Raw genomic sequence first — 13,614 nt, 5'->3', positions numbered from 1 at the left:
CTCAATGAATCAGTCAGTCAAAATAGATGTCTTTTTCATTGCAGGTCCTCTATCCATTAGATCAGAGACAATCATGGTCTCGATACCCGAAGGTCTACCTGCTTACAATGAAAATGGATACTCACCAATGTATGATATAAAAAGTTCATTTTTTTGGTTCCAGAAGAAAGACCTCCTGTGTTGAGAGCACACTGGCTGTGGCAGGGATGGTCCGGTACCAGCAAGATCTTATAGATGAGATTACCAGGGGAGGCCTGAGCTCTGGTGGCTTCTAAACCAAAAAGACAGAACAGAGAGAACTGGGGATAGGGCCGCTGACCTTTTCAAACCAGACAGATGCTGGGCTGTGTTTTTCCCTAGTGTCTCTCACCCACCACACTCCGCTCCTGCTCAACCTGCCCCTCTTCAGGGTCAGCTCTCCTCACCACCACCCCCAGGATTGAAACAGAAGACGTGGTCAGAGCCTACTCAGCAATGTCCCTGAAACCTCAGTGTAGATGAGCTGGTAGGTGCATGAAGAGTTGGCTTAGGCAGAGTATAGACCTTGAGAAGAAATGTCATTGGAAAGAAAAGACTCACAGGGTCTCCATGCTTAACCTGCTTCACTGCCTGGCCTGCTCCTTCTAGGAAAGCCACACAGAAGTCAGGGTTGACATTAGCTGTCCTCTGGTTGGCCATGGACATGCTCAAGGACCCTGTCCCAAACATGATTGCCCTGGGAGGGCAGTGTAGAAGAAGAAGGCCAGACTCTGACTCTGCTGCCCAACTGCCTCTCCCCAGGGCCATTGCTTCTACAAGGGAACCTGGCCGGACTAGGTGCAGGGATTCAGCCAGCCCCTGTGTTTCCCCTTGTTCCATGTGAAGCAGACCTTGGTGCAGGTCAACCTTCCTATTTCACAAAAGTTGTGAGAGGACAACTTCTTTGAGTCAATCTGGAATAGCCAGAGCCAAAGAATGCAACACCAGAAGGTGAGGGAACTTCAGTCTGGAAAGATGATCTGGGAAGGGGAGGCTCATCAGAAGGAGTTCCCTTAAAGGCAGAGGCACCTTTCCTGTCTCTGAAAAGGCAAGGAAAAATCAGATGTTTGTGTGGATCTGTTTTTATCTCCTGCTCCTCTAGATCCACTTCCAGAGTTTGAGAGCAATGCACATCCACAGAAAGTACATGATCACTAGATAATGCCTTGTCCAGCTAGAGTCATCCCCTGGCCCTACCTGGCCTGATGCAGTGCCTGAAATCATGATGGAGGCATCTGTTGTGCTTTTTTTCTTTGCCCTCTTAGATGTTCTAAGCTTTATACTAAATTAATAAGAGGAATGTACCCCAACAATAGATTTATAATAGGTAAAATGATAATTTTCAACAATACCAGTTTGTTTATATAAAATATATTTCATGAAATAAAATAGTGTAAAGGAAATAGAAATAAAGTTGTTAATTATAAGGATGTGTGGACAATATGTACTCATATAAATAGTATAATTTTTATATATATCTACATATATATAGTGGATTGTAAAATATATTCACTATACCATATATTCTTAAAATATCTTCTAAAAGATTTAAATTGTATACTTCAACAAATATAAAGTGATATAATCATGAAATTGAATTGGAAATGTATGTAACAATATGTTACCAGTAGTAACTGTACAAAATGAAACTAATAGAAGTGACTGCTCCTTCTCTTTTTGCTAAGCAATTTCTCTGGTTTTTGGACAAAGATCATATATTTACAATAGCACATTTTAATACTAAATATTTTATATATTACACTTAAATGTCTTTACTTTCAATAATATGACCATTATGAATACTATCTTTCTGAAATTTCCCTAGCATCATTTTATAGCTTGAAAGAGTCATATTAGATGCTAAATTACTTAATGGACTATATTTTACTTCACTCAACATTTAGTTGAATTTGTTATTTGAGCAGTAATAACCATTCTAGTTAACTCTTACCATCACTGGGGAGAGAGACTGCATTTGTCTGGTTGTAACTAAACCCATTGAGAAGAAGTCACTCCATCAAACACTCATTCTCCTTCTTTTCTCAGCCTAGAATTTAACATAACAGTTCAGTTCAACTTAGGAATAGGCAATGGTTGTTTTATGGAACTGGCCTGGGAATAGAGCAAGGATGACTCAGTACAGACTGCAGTGTGTGGGTTCCTGCCTTTGTATAAAAATGATTTCACAACAAGTCCAGGTGACTTTGAGAGTGTGTTCATTAAAGCTGAGAAGAGTGAAACAAAGGAAGTACTTAGGGTAGAGGAAGCAACAGGAGAGAGCATATGCACTGTTCTGCTTTGGTTCCCTCAAAACATTATAAAAAATGAGTGAGTCAAGGCAGGGCTGCCTTTAGCTCACTGGCAAGTCACAGACAGGATCAGGGGTAAGTCCAAGAGCAGCTGCCACTGTCAGATGCTCCCCTGGTTGCAAGTCTCATGGGGATCCTTACAGTATAGGAGGAAGTAAAACGTTCAGGCCCGCTATGAGGCATGGCAACATGGCAGTGCTCAGAGCGAGTACACAGCAGCTCTTTGTCTTGAGGATTTTTATCAGTCTTCTGCCAGTGAAAATTTTGTGGGAGGGTTTCAGCAGAATAAAGCCTTCAGGTATGTTTCTCATAATCTGATGCATGAAAATGAGCTTATAGGGGAGTTTGGGATTATTCTTTGGTCTGTTTTATGGTTTTACTTTTATCTTGGGTCTGTCTGGCTTTCATCAATGTTTGTTATTTGTTCCCCTGACTTTATTTTTCCTTGGGTTTAGGTGGTACAAATGACATAAATTGCATCTCTCTTCTCTCTCTCTTTGCCTAGGGTGATTTATGCTATGTATTCTATGTTTAGAGAGGAGGTATAAACCATTTTCTCTCAAGCATCCTTAGTTAGGGAAGATGAGGTCTCGTGATTCAGTAGCTGGCTGTAAGTTTTTGAAATAGTTTGGCCTTGTTTAATTTTCTTCTCTCAGTTTCCCCATTCCACTTTCCCAGGAATTAGCTTTCCTAATTTCCTATACTGTCTCAGTTCCCCAAAACCAATTTGTACTAAAGCAATGTATTCATTTGTAGTCCTCTGTGTAGAGCCATAGGTCACTAACACAACTGGAACAATATGTAATTAAATTGAAGTCCAACACATCAAAAATATAAGCTAATAAAATATATGGGAATGCAATCTGTATGCAAATATTTGAAAACAAATTGTGCCATGGAAAATGAAGTCACATCACATAAAAGCATAAAGTCATGGCTGAAACACAAGGGCACTCACTCTCACATCTGTACTCTTGCTCTGAGGGGAAACCTATTTTCTATCTTCTGATTCTTATTTTCTTTGAGTGAAAACCAGCTAGCTTGGGTATAAACCAAGCCAACACTTCCCAGGTATCAAGATGGAAACCTAATTATCTACATGAACTTAATTTTAAATTTTACTTAATTTTTATTAGTAAAAACAATTTGAAGTTGTATGTGGCTAATAGTTATCATATTGGACAAAGTAGTTCCAGATATTAGCCACTAGATTTGAAATCTTCATCCCTGAATTTCAGGATATCTCTCCTAATATAGTTCCATATAGAAGAAATCACAGGGCCATCAGTGTTCACAATACCAACAGGAAGATCCTGATCAGACTCTTTCCACTTGTCATTCCCTGACCTCCACCTTGTGGGCAGAGACAGCCTCTTTAAGTAGCTGTTTCAGCTAAACAACTTCCTTTCCTTGGCAGTTAGGACAGTTTAGGCCAATGGCTCATGAAAGAGAGTCTTAAAGTAATTCCTGAGGCAATATTTTCTTCTCTCATAAAAAGAGCAGTAGTGAAGAAAAGACATTTTTCTCTTGTTATGCTGGGAGTTATTGTCACCTTCTGGTTGCTGGCAGTTATCTTGTGACCATGAGGGAAGAGTGAAGAAGAAGAAGAAGCTTACCTTAACATCACTGAATAGCTGAATTTCATTCTGGAACTATCTTCCTGTGGATTTGTTATTTTGTGAGAAAACAAATGGCTATTGTTTAAGCTATGTTTCATCAGCATTCTGTTGCTTGTAATCCTCAGCACCCATGATAAATGAGATACTTAAACTTCTGAGGGTGGGCAAGGTTGTATCATTTCATAGTATTTCAAGAAATGTGTAAATGTGGAAGCAGGGATGAGGACAGAAGAAGATGTGAGTTGCTTGAAAGAAGTATCACCTCTCTTCCAACTGTTCCTGTGGGTATCAGTGGGACACAAGGCATGACATAGCTCTCAGCTGGGATGAAAGGGTAGAAAGCCAATGAAGATCTCCAAGTGTGACCAGACAAAAGCATTGAAGGAAGGATAAGACAGGAAAAATAAGCCAGTCAGATCATGGAGGGCCTGAAGGGACATACTAAGGGTTTTGGACTTGTTTCTAAAAGCCTTAAGAAACCATTGTAAGTTTTAAGTAAATGACAGGATCATATTTACATTTTCAAAAGATCAATCAGGCTTCAGGTAGGGTAGAAAATGGTACAAAATGGGGCAAAACTAGAGGTTGAGAGATCAGAGAGACCACATCCTATCAAGAGGCCATGATGTCAACATGGCTTAGTACTCTGAGTGCTAACTTTGATCAGTTGAAATTGCATTCATTTGGTCAGGATGTGAATGTTGAATATAACAACATAGTCAGGATGATATCAAGACATCTTTGTGGAACTTACCGGGCTAATTTGAGCAGTTATAAGATAGTAGCAAAATATGCCATATTTTTCCTCAGCCCATCCCCCTCCCAGGAGACCCTAGAAACAAAAAAGAACTTGTGAAATATCAAGATTTACTAAAATGTTAAGGATAAGAGTGTGAAGTCAGCTTAGAGATAGAAAAAGTAGATCAATTGCACATAACAAGTACCAAAAATGAACTCACCCATATATAGAAAGTTGGTGTATAATGTAAGGAGAAGAAAAGTGTAAATCAATAAGGGGAGTTGGCACAACCTGTAAGACATAGGGAAAAGAGTGAAATCCAATTCAAATCTCACAGCAATTATGAAAATTAGTGCCCTGTGGATCAAGGATTAAATGTGTAAAGCAAATATGTTACTGTTTTGGAAGAGCCTATACCATAGTGTTCTCAAAATAATGTAGGAGTTATTTAAACAAAACCCAAAACAACTGATAAATTTTATCAATTCAAAATGTAAACTTCTCCTGTTGAAAGAACATTGTGAAGATGTGAAAGGAAGCTCTTTCTGGCACACAGACCTAGAATAGATTTAGTATGTCACACTTTTTTGCATACATATTTCTTTCTTTCTGTTATATCCTTAAGTGTTCTTAATTTTTTTTATATTTATACCATAAAAATGATCACCTAATACCTACATGATATATATCCCATAACTGTCATTGGTACATATGACTGATTTCCTAATCAACATATTTCCATTGACCCTTATTGTTTTCTGAAATTTTCATCAGCCTAATCTCTGTGACACATTTAAATTATGCCCTCTAAATTTATTTGTGTTAAATCCAGTTTTTTTAATGTCAATGCTATTGCAGTCTTCCCAATTTTTCCCAGCTTTCCCCTTCTACCCCACAACTCCCCACCTCCATAGTCATTCCCCACACTATTGCTTAAGTTTATGGATTCTTCATATATGTTCTTTGACTAACTTTCACCTTCTTTCAAACAATTCCCACTTGCTTCCTCCTGTCTTAAAGCTGCCAATCCATTTCATGATTCTATGCCTCTGGTCCTATTTTCCTCATTAGTTTATTCTGTTCATTAGATAACACTTTTAAGTGAGATCATCTGATATTTTTCTTTCACCAACTGGCTTATTTCACTCAGCATAATAGGCTCCATTTCCATCCACATGCTGTTGCAAAAGGTAGGGATTTTTTCTTTTTGCTTCATCATATTCCATTGTGTAAATGTACCACAATTTTTTTTAATCCACTCATCTACTGATGTGACTAAGAAGCTGTTACCACAATATTGATGATTGTAAAGAGCACTACTATGAACATAGGGGTGCATAAGTTCTTTTGAATAGATGGTTCCAAATTCTTAGGGTAGATTCCCGAAAGTGAAATATCTGGGTCAAAAAGCAGTTGCATCTTTAGTTTTTTGAGGAAAGACCATGCAGTTTTCCACACTGACTGCACCAGTCTGCATTCCTACCAAGCGTGCACTAGGGTTCCCTTTTCTCCACATCCTCACGAGCACTTGTTGTCTGTTTATTTACTAATTATAAACATTTTGGTAGGTATAAGGTGATATCTCATTGTAGCTTTAATTTGCAACTCTCTGATTGCTGGTGATATTGGGCATTTTATCCTATTTCTGTGGGTCATCAGTATGTCCCTCCCACAGTGAAAATGCCTTAGTATTTCCTTCCAAAGCAGGAAAAATCCATACTACAAGGATCTCCAATGCTTTTTACCAGGAACCAAATGAGAAAAGGGGAATGTGTCAGCAGAGATAAACTCTGATATGCTGAGGAATTTAAAACATGGTTGTGAAAGGCAATTGGATTTGTTAGAACTCTCAACCCCATAGTCCATCCTGGCAAGTGGTTTAATGAGGGTTAGTTCATGTCCCAAACATGTGAGAGCTTAAGTAGCTCCTTTGGGTAATGCAGGAACCCAGAAAACTTTTGTAACAGTTTTGTTCTGGAAAAAATACATTCCATTTTTTATTATTTTGTTATTTTTTAAACATTGGCTCAGTCTTATCATCTACAGTAGGCAATATTTAAGTACCAATCAAACCAAGAAAGCAGGAAGTACCCAAGGGCCAATAAAGTCAATTGGGCCCCCAAATATGGCAGTGACCTCTGTAAAAATCAAGATCCTAGGAAAGAATTTACTGCCAAGGACAGCGCACCCTTGTGGCCTCAACTCCCTTTTTCAAACTAAGGTTTAGCAACAAAGAAGGTCACATGTGCTGCATGGTCTACACTGATGTGGACAGCTGGTTGAGCAAGGAGGTGGTGGAACTCTGCAGGAGACCAGTCTTCAGCAGTTAATCAAATAACCAGGTCCCTACTAGTGACTGACAGCTGCTTAAGCAAGTTCCCACTAGTGGGTTCAGCATCTGGTGCCGGGTACTAACAAGTGACCTGCACATCCAAGTAGGAAAGAAAAACACCGTGAGGGTGAACCACAGAAATGGCTTCCGCTGGACTTTGCTGGAGGCTGGGGCCTCTTCAGCCTACACTGAGTCTACCAATGCTGCCTGGACCAGGAAAGGGGGGCTCCCACAGCTGCAGTGTTCTCCCCCAAGGTGCTGCCCCTCTAATTTCCAGGTTTCAGGGGTTGTGTCATAGACCGCTGTTTGATGTGGCACACCCTACCTTTCTGCTGCCCCTTGCAAACTCCACCATACTTTCTGGTGACCACTGGCTGACCAGGGCTCTGCCCCAAAGCCCCAATATGTTCTTATTTCTAATCAGTACTTACTAACCTATAGCAAGTGCACAAGCCTGTCTCTACATTCATAGCACCTTGTAACCCTTTTCCCACAGAGTATGAACCTAAAAATATTTATGAATGAATACATGATCAGAACAGTGATTTGTATAATGCAATATTTACCAAAGTGGATTTTGTAGGGTATTGAATTTATACCCTGGTTATAACCTCACTGTTGGGACTTACTGATATCTAGTCTGTTACATGATTTTTCAAATGCTTACATATTTAATGAATTTTTATATATGCATCTGTTGATGAAGGTGATAGCTCTTCTGTCATTTCACCTTTGATCATTATTTTATAATACGAAGGTATTTTTAAAGTAAGCTGGTCAATCAAGTGCTGTGACATTGCTAAAATTCTGATAGAAGAAATTCAGAGTGTTTAAAGACCTGCTTAGACTTATTAACATGTGACAAGTGGGTGACAATAAGCATGCATCTCAGAATTGCCAGGGTGGAGGTCATGTCACTGCTCCATGCTGTCTCTCCATCTGGAAGCACCAGCTATTCATCACGCTCCACCAAAGGCCCATGTGTCCCTTCCAAAGAGTGAAGATCATGGTTAGGTTGCAGTAAATTGTTGAGGTACCCACACAGTAAGAAGATCAAGTTCTGAAAGAAGGCATGTAACCTGCACTGAAATTGCCAAAATAAGGTCAGAACCATTTGTACACATTGAAAAATCACACACACACTCACACCCCAGGCCAATGTTTAGCCACTAAAGTTTTACCATCAAGGAATTTTCCATTAGCAGAAGCCTCACATTTGAGCAACTAAAGATTTTTCCTCTGCATATCCTTGAAAGTAGTTACAACAGTAGGACCAAGCACAAGGAGAATCAGGCCCATTAGACAGTTCCATGGAGAGTTTTGAAAACAGGTGGCAGAGTCATCAGCACATTTACTCCAGCAGGAGTGGCACCCAGACCCATTCATCACTGGGCAAGTCACTGAAATTCAGCAGCTATCACAGTCTCCTTCCCAATCTCTCAACTGCTCTTTGAACCTGTGGGCAGATTCCATGCCCAACAGACAAAAACACGGCCTGGAGGGAGCACGGTCAGACCTGGTGTGAGCAACTCAGTGTGAAAATGGGTATGAGGAACTGGTGCCATAGAATAGAGACATGGGCAAAATTGTGTCTTACTTCTTCAAGTTAGTTATAATACTTGTCAACTTCTTTTAAAAATGTGGTTAGTATCATGATTAGGATTTTATTGAACTTACAGGTCTATTTTGGGGAAATTACCATGGTTAGGATATTGAGTTTTCTGCCCATCAATATTATATTTTCTTGTTAACACATCCATCCATAACAGCTTTCAAAAAATAATAATTTTTCTCAATACAGATATGACACATCTTTTGTTAAATATATTTCCAGGTACCTTGTAGTTTGGTTGTACTTTGAATGAGATATTTAGGAGATAACAATCCTTATAGGCTTTTGTAGGTAAACAATGTAATTTATTATCTTTTTCTGACTATGTTGAAGAACCTACTTGTTACAGTAGTTTGTCTATATATTCTCTTGGAGGTTTTATGAAGATAATTTATATCACCTGTTAATAAAAATAATTTTGTTTCTTCTTTGGCACCAGAATTTCTCTCCTCTCCTTGTTTTGTAGTATTGGTTAGTATTTTTATCTTGCTGCAGTTATGCATGCTGTGCCCCAGAGGTTTGGGGTTCTTGTGTATTCATTTTCATTTGTTTCCGGATAGTTTTTTTATTTCTTACTTGATCTCATTATTAACCTATTCATTATTTAATAACATATTATTCAGTCTCCATGTATTTGAATGTTTTTGAGTTCTTCCCTTGAGGTTGGTTTCTAGTTTCAAGCCCTTGTGATCCAAGAAGCTACTTGGTATGATTTCAAATTTCTAGAATTTGTTGAGGTTTATTTTATGTCCTACTGTGTGGTCTACCTTTGAAAATGTGCCACACACATTTGAAAAGAATGTACTTGTTGCTTCCTTGGGGTGAAACCTTGTATGTATATATAATCAACTAGGTCCATTTCATCTAGAGTATAGTTCAACACAACAATCTTTGTTGATTCTGTGTTTGGAAGGTCTATCCATTGTTCACAGTGGAGTGTTAAAAGCTCTATAATTACTCTATTGCTGTCTATAGCTTGCTTGAACTCCTCCAAGGTTGTGTTTATATATTGAGCTGCTTCTATGTTGGGTGCATATGTGTTCACAAGGATTATATCGTCTTGGTACAGTAGTCCCTTAAGTGTTATATACTGACCTTGTTTCTCTCTTGTTATGGCCTTTGTTCGAAACCTACTTTTTTCTGATGTAAGTATTGCTACCTCAGGTTTTTTTTTGGGGGGGTTGATGTCTATTTGCTTGGAATATTTCTTCTATCCCTTCACTTTCATCCTGTGTACATCTTTTGTTCTGAGGTGGGTCTCTTGTAGATAGCACATATGTGGGTGGAGTTTTCTTATCCACTCTGTGCCCCTATGCCTTTTGATTGGAGCAATTAATCCATTTTGCTTGGAGGATATTATACATAGGTACTTGTTCCTTGCCATTTTCTCTTTGTACCTGTGTTCTTCTCTGTATGTGTGCCTGTCTCTCTCCATCTCTCTCTCTCTCTCTCTCTCTCTCTCTCTCTCTCTCTCTCTCTCTCTCTCTCTCTCCCTCCCTCCCTCTCTCTCTCTTCTCTCTCTCTCGATCTTCTTCTTAAAGCAGACCCTTTAGCATCTCTTGCAATGCTGGTTTGGTGGAGATATACACTTTTAGCCTTTCTTTTTTTGTCTGGGATGCACCTTATTTTGTCTTCCTTTTAAAGTGAGAGCCTTATGTCTGGGATGCACCTTATTTTGCCTTCCTTTTTAAGTTAGTAGTCTTTGTTGCCCATCTTTGCTTCCCATTGCTAGCAATATTTTCTGCCATTCCCTTCTAGTTTGTGGTGTCTCTCTTGAAAAATCAGCTCAGAGCCTTATCAGAGCTCCCTTGTGTGTTACTAGTTGTTTCTCCTTTGCTGCCTTCAAGATTCTCCCTTTGTCTTTAAATTTCACCATTTTGATTATGATGTGTCTGGAAGGGGCCTCTGTGGGTTCATGTTGACTGGGACCCTTTGTGCTTCTTGGACTTGTGTGGCATGTTCCATCACCAAGTTAGGGAAGCTTTCTGTTATTCCTTTTTCAAACAGGTTTTCTCTCCCTTTCCTTTTTCTTCTCCTTTTGGTATCCATATGATACAAATAGTATGTTTCATATTGTTCTGTAGCTCTCTTAAACTACTCTCATGTTTTGTTTTGTTTTATGACTGCATGCTTGTTTCTTCCTTGTACTTCAACTCACCATTTCTATCCTCTGCTTCATCTTGCCTATTTGAATTCCTTCTAGTGTATTATCCACTTCCAATATTTCATTCTTCATTTTCTCCTTGCCCATATTCATAGATTCTATGTCTTTTTTTCATGTTGATGTAGTTTCCAGTAAGTCCTTGTAGCTTCCATAGAGTTTCTTGTAGTTCTCACTGAGCTTTGAGAATCTTCATAACCACTATTTTGAATTCTGTGTCTGATAGATTGCTTGCCTCAATTTCATTTAGCACTTTTTTCTGGGGACTCCTCCTTTCCTTTCAGGTTGGAGTTGGCCTCCAACCTGATACTCTTGGGATGGCCTTTATGCCCTTTATGTGGGCTTTCTTGTTGTAATTCAGTTTTGGTTATTGCTAGATCACTTTTGGAGGGCTCTTCCCTATGGCTGGTTGACTGGGAGTCACATTACCCTGCATGTCTTGCATGCTGTTGTACAAATGCTGCCATAACAAAACAAAACAACCCAGGAAACATAACCCACACTTGCAAAAATAACCCCCACATATAACCATACTATCAACAACAAATGAGCAACTATTAATAAAGGTGGAAATATAGTAACACTATTATAAAAAAAGAAAAGTGAATATGAGATGACTAATAGAAATACAAATGATTATGAGAGGGTAGAGGAAGGAGATATAAGGGTAGAGAATAGAAACAAGGTAAACAAAGTAAAGAAGTTTTACACCATTTATAAAAATGGGAGGGAAGAAAGCAACATGGAGTAAGAAAAGAGAAGAGTATAATGTGAGGTTAAAAAATAGAAAATAGTGAAAAATAGGAACAAAATTAAGAAAACATCTACAATAATAGTATCAACAACAAATAAGCAAAGATTAGTACTGGTGGAAGGGGTAAGAAGGAAAAAAGAAAGAAAAAATGATTATGGTCTGTCTAAAGAAGGAAAATTGATTATGAGAGAATAGAGAGAGAGGAAATATTAAGAGTGAGTAATAACCAGGCTAAAAGAGGAGAAAATTAATTTAAAATGAGGAAAAAAAACAAAGGGCAGGAGCAAGGCAAAATGGAATAAGAGAGGGGGACAGCAAAATTTAAGATTTGAAATACAAAAATAGTGAACTTCTCAGAATAAAATTGAAGAAAAGCAACAACCACCACCATACCAACAAAGCATGAGCAAAGATTAATGAAGGCATAAAGAAAATAAGGATATTTTAGTTGATGGAAAAGGAATCTGAGATGAGTAATGTCATGAAAAATGGTTTTGAGGGGCTGGAGGGAGGAGAAATAGTAAGAGTGTGGAATAGAAACAAGTGATTGAAAGAGGAAAAAATAAAATTTAAAACAAGAACAAAAAGAGGAAGAAAGAAGGTAAGGTGGAATATGAGAAAGGAAGAGTTAAATATGAGCTCTGAAATAAACTATAATAAAAACATAGTAAACTAAAGGGACAAACTTGAAGAAAAAGAAAAAAGTTAAAAATGATGAAGGAGAAAAAAGTAAATAAAATAATGAAGACCATGGGGAATTTGTCTCAGCAGAGTCTAGTGTTTGCCACTGTCATGTGTCCTAGTCTAGCCTTATCCACAGTTCCTTCAGCATGACGCTTTCTGATCTTCAGATGCAGCTGATGACCTCAGTGGGAGCAAACTGCACTTTCTCTCTGGTTTCTTTGTTGGCAGAATTGCTGTGTGTGTACACATGCTATATAGGGTCCCTGCCCAGTCTCACCTCAGCTCCTCTTTTAAAGGAGTTTTTGTGTTCCCCAACCTGCCCCCCAACCCCACCACAGCACCTGGGCAGGTTCTTTGCCCATTCTACCTTTCCGAACAGCACAAAATCTCTCTTGGTCAGGGCTGTCCACAAGCTGCCAGTGGCTGTGACAGTTTTAGGAGGTAGAATTTCTCTCTGGAACTCTCCTGATTGGCACTGCAGCAATGGATGTGCTGCTCACTGCATGTGTGTAGCCTAAATCTCCCAGACTGTGTCTGTCTTTTCAAGTGTCTCCCAGTTAGGGTAGGTGGTTTTCCTGTGTGGGACCAGAGTCCCACTCTGGGAAGGGAGGGATCCACTAAGCTGCATTTTCTGTCTGTTCTGTCCTGTGTTTCAGGTGCCTGGCACAGAGCATTTCCCCCTCAACTTACAAAAATCTCTTACCAGTGGTGCAGAGCATCCTCCGTACCCATTGGCTTCAAAAATTCATATCAGCTCAGATTCCATTGGTTGTTCAGGTCACTTGTCAGAACATCAGCTGAAAATTCATGCTGGGGGCACAAGCAAGTGGGCTCAGCTTCTACCTAGTGAACCACCATCTTCTGAATCCCTTGATTGTTCTATATTTTATTTGTAATTTTGATTTGGTTGTGGGAGGAAATGAGCTGTGTTTACCTATGCTGTTATCTTGACTGGAAGTATTCATGATCATGCAACAGTAAACTCTGTTTATTAATAAATAACACTGTTATTTATTAAACAAATGAGTGTATAATTTCCAAACATAATAAGTGCTAAAGAGAATACAGTATGATAGAATGAAGAGCAATGGGGGTAGCTACTCGTGTTATTCTTGAGAGCAGTTATTGAAGGGCTCTCTCCATAAATGATCACACAGAAGTTGTTCAAATCCCTACAGAAGTTCATACAGAGCTCCTCCAGCTGAGTGTGAGACCTGGGGTCTGGAGCCTGCATCCTGGGCTAGTGGATGCTGTTGGCCTGTGGGAGGGAAGGTCAATGGTCTCTCTTACAGGCCTTAAACATAGGACCAATTTGGAAACACACACACACAATTTTGTATGACTGGAATGTCTTGAATTAGTCATGAGATCCCAGGAGCAGATAGG

Source organism: Phyllostomus hastatus, unplaced genomic scaffold, assembly GCF_019186645.2.
Source record: "Phyllostomus hastatus isolate PE091 unplaced genomic scaffold, TTU_PhHast_1.1 phas_scaffold_21, whole genome shotgun sequence".
NCBI lineage: Eukaryota > Metazoa > Chordata > Mammalia > Chiroptera > Phyllostomidae > Phyllostomus > Phyllostomus hastatus.
Note: the sequence above shows the minus strand (reverse complement) of the source record.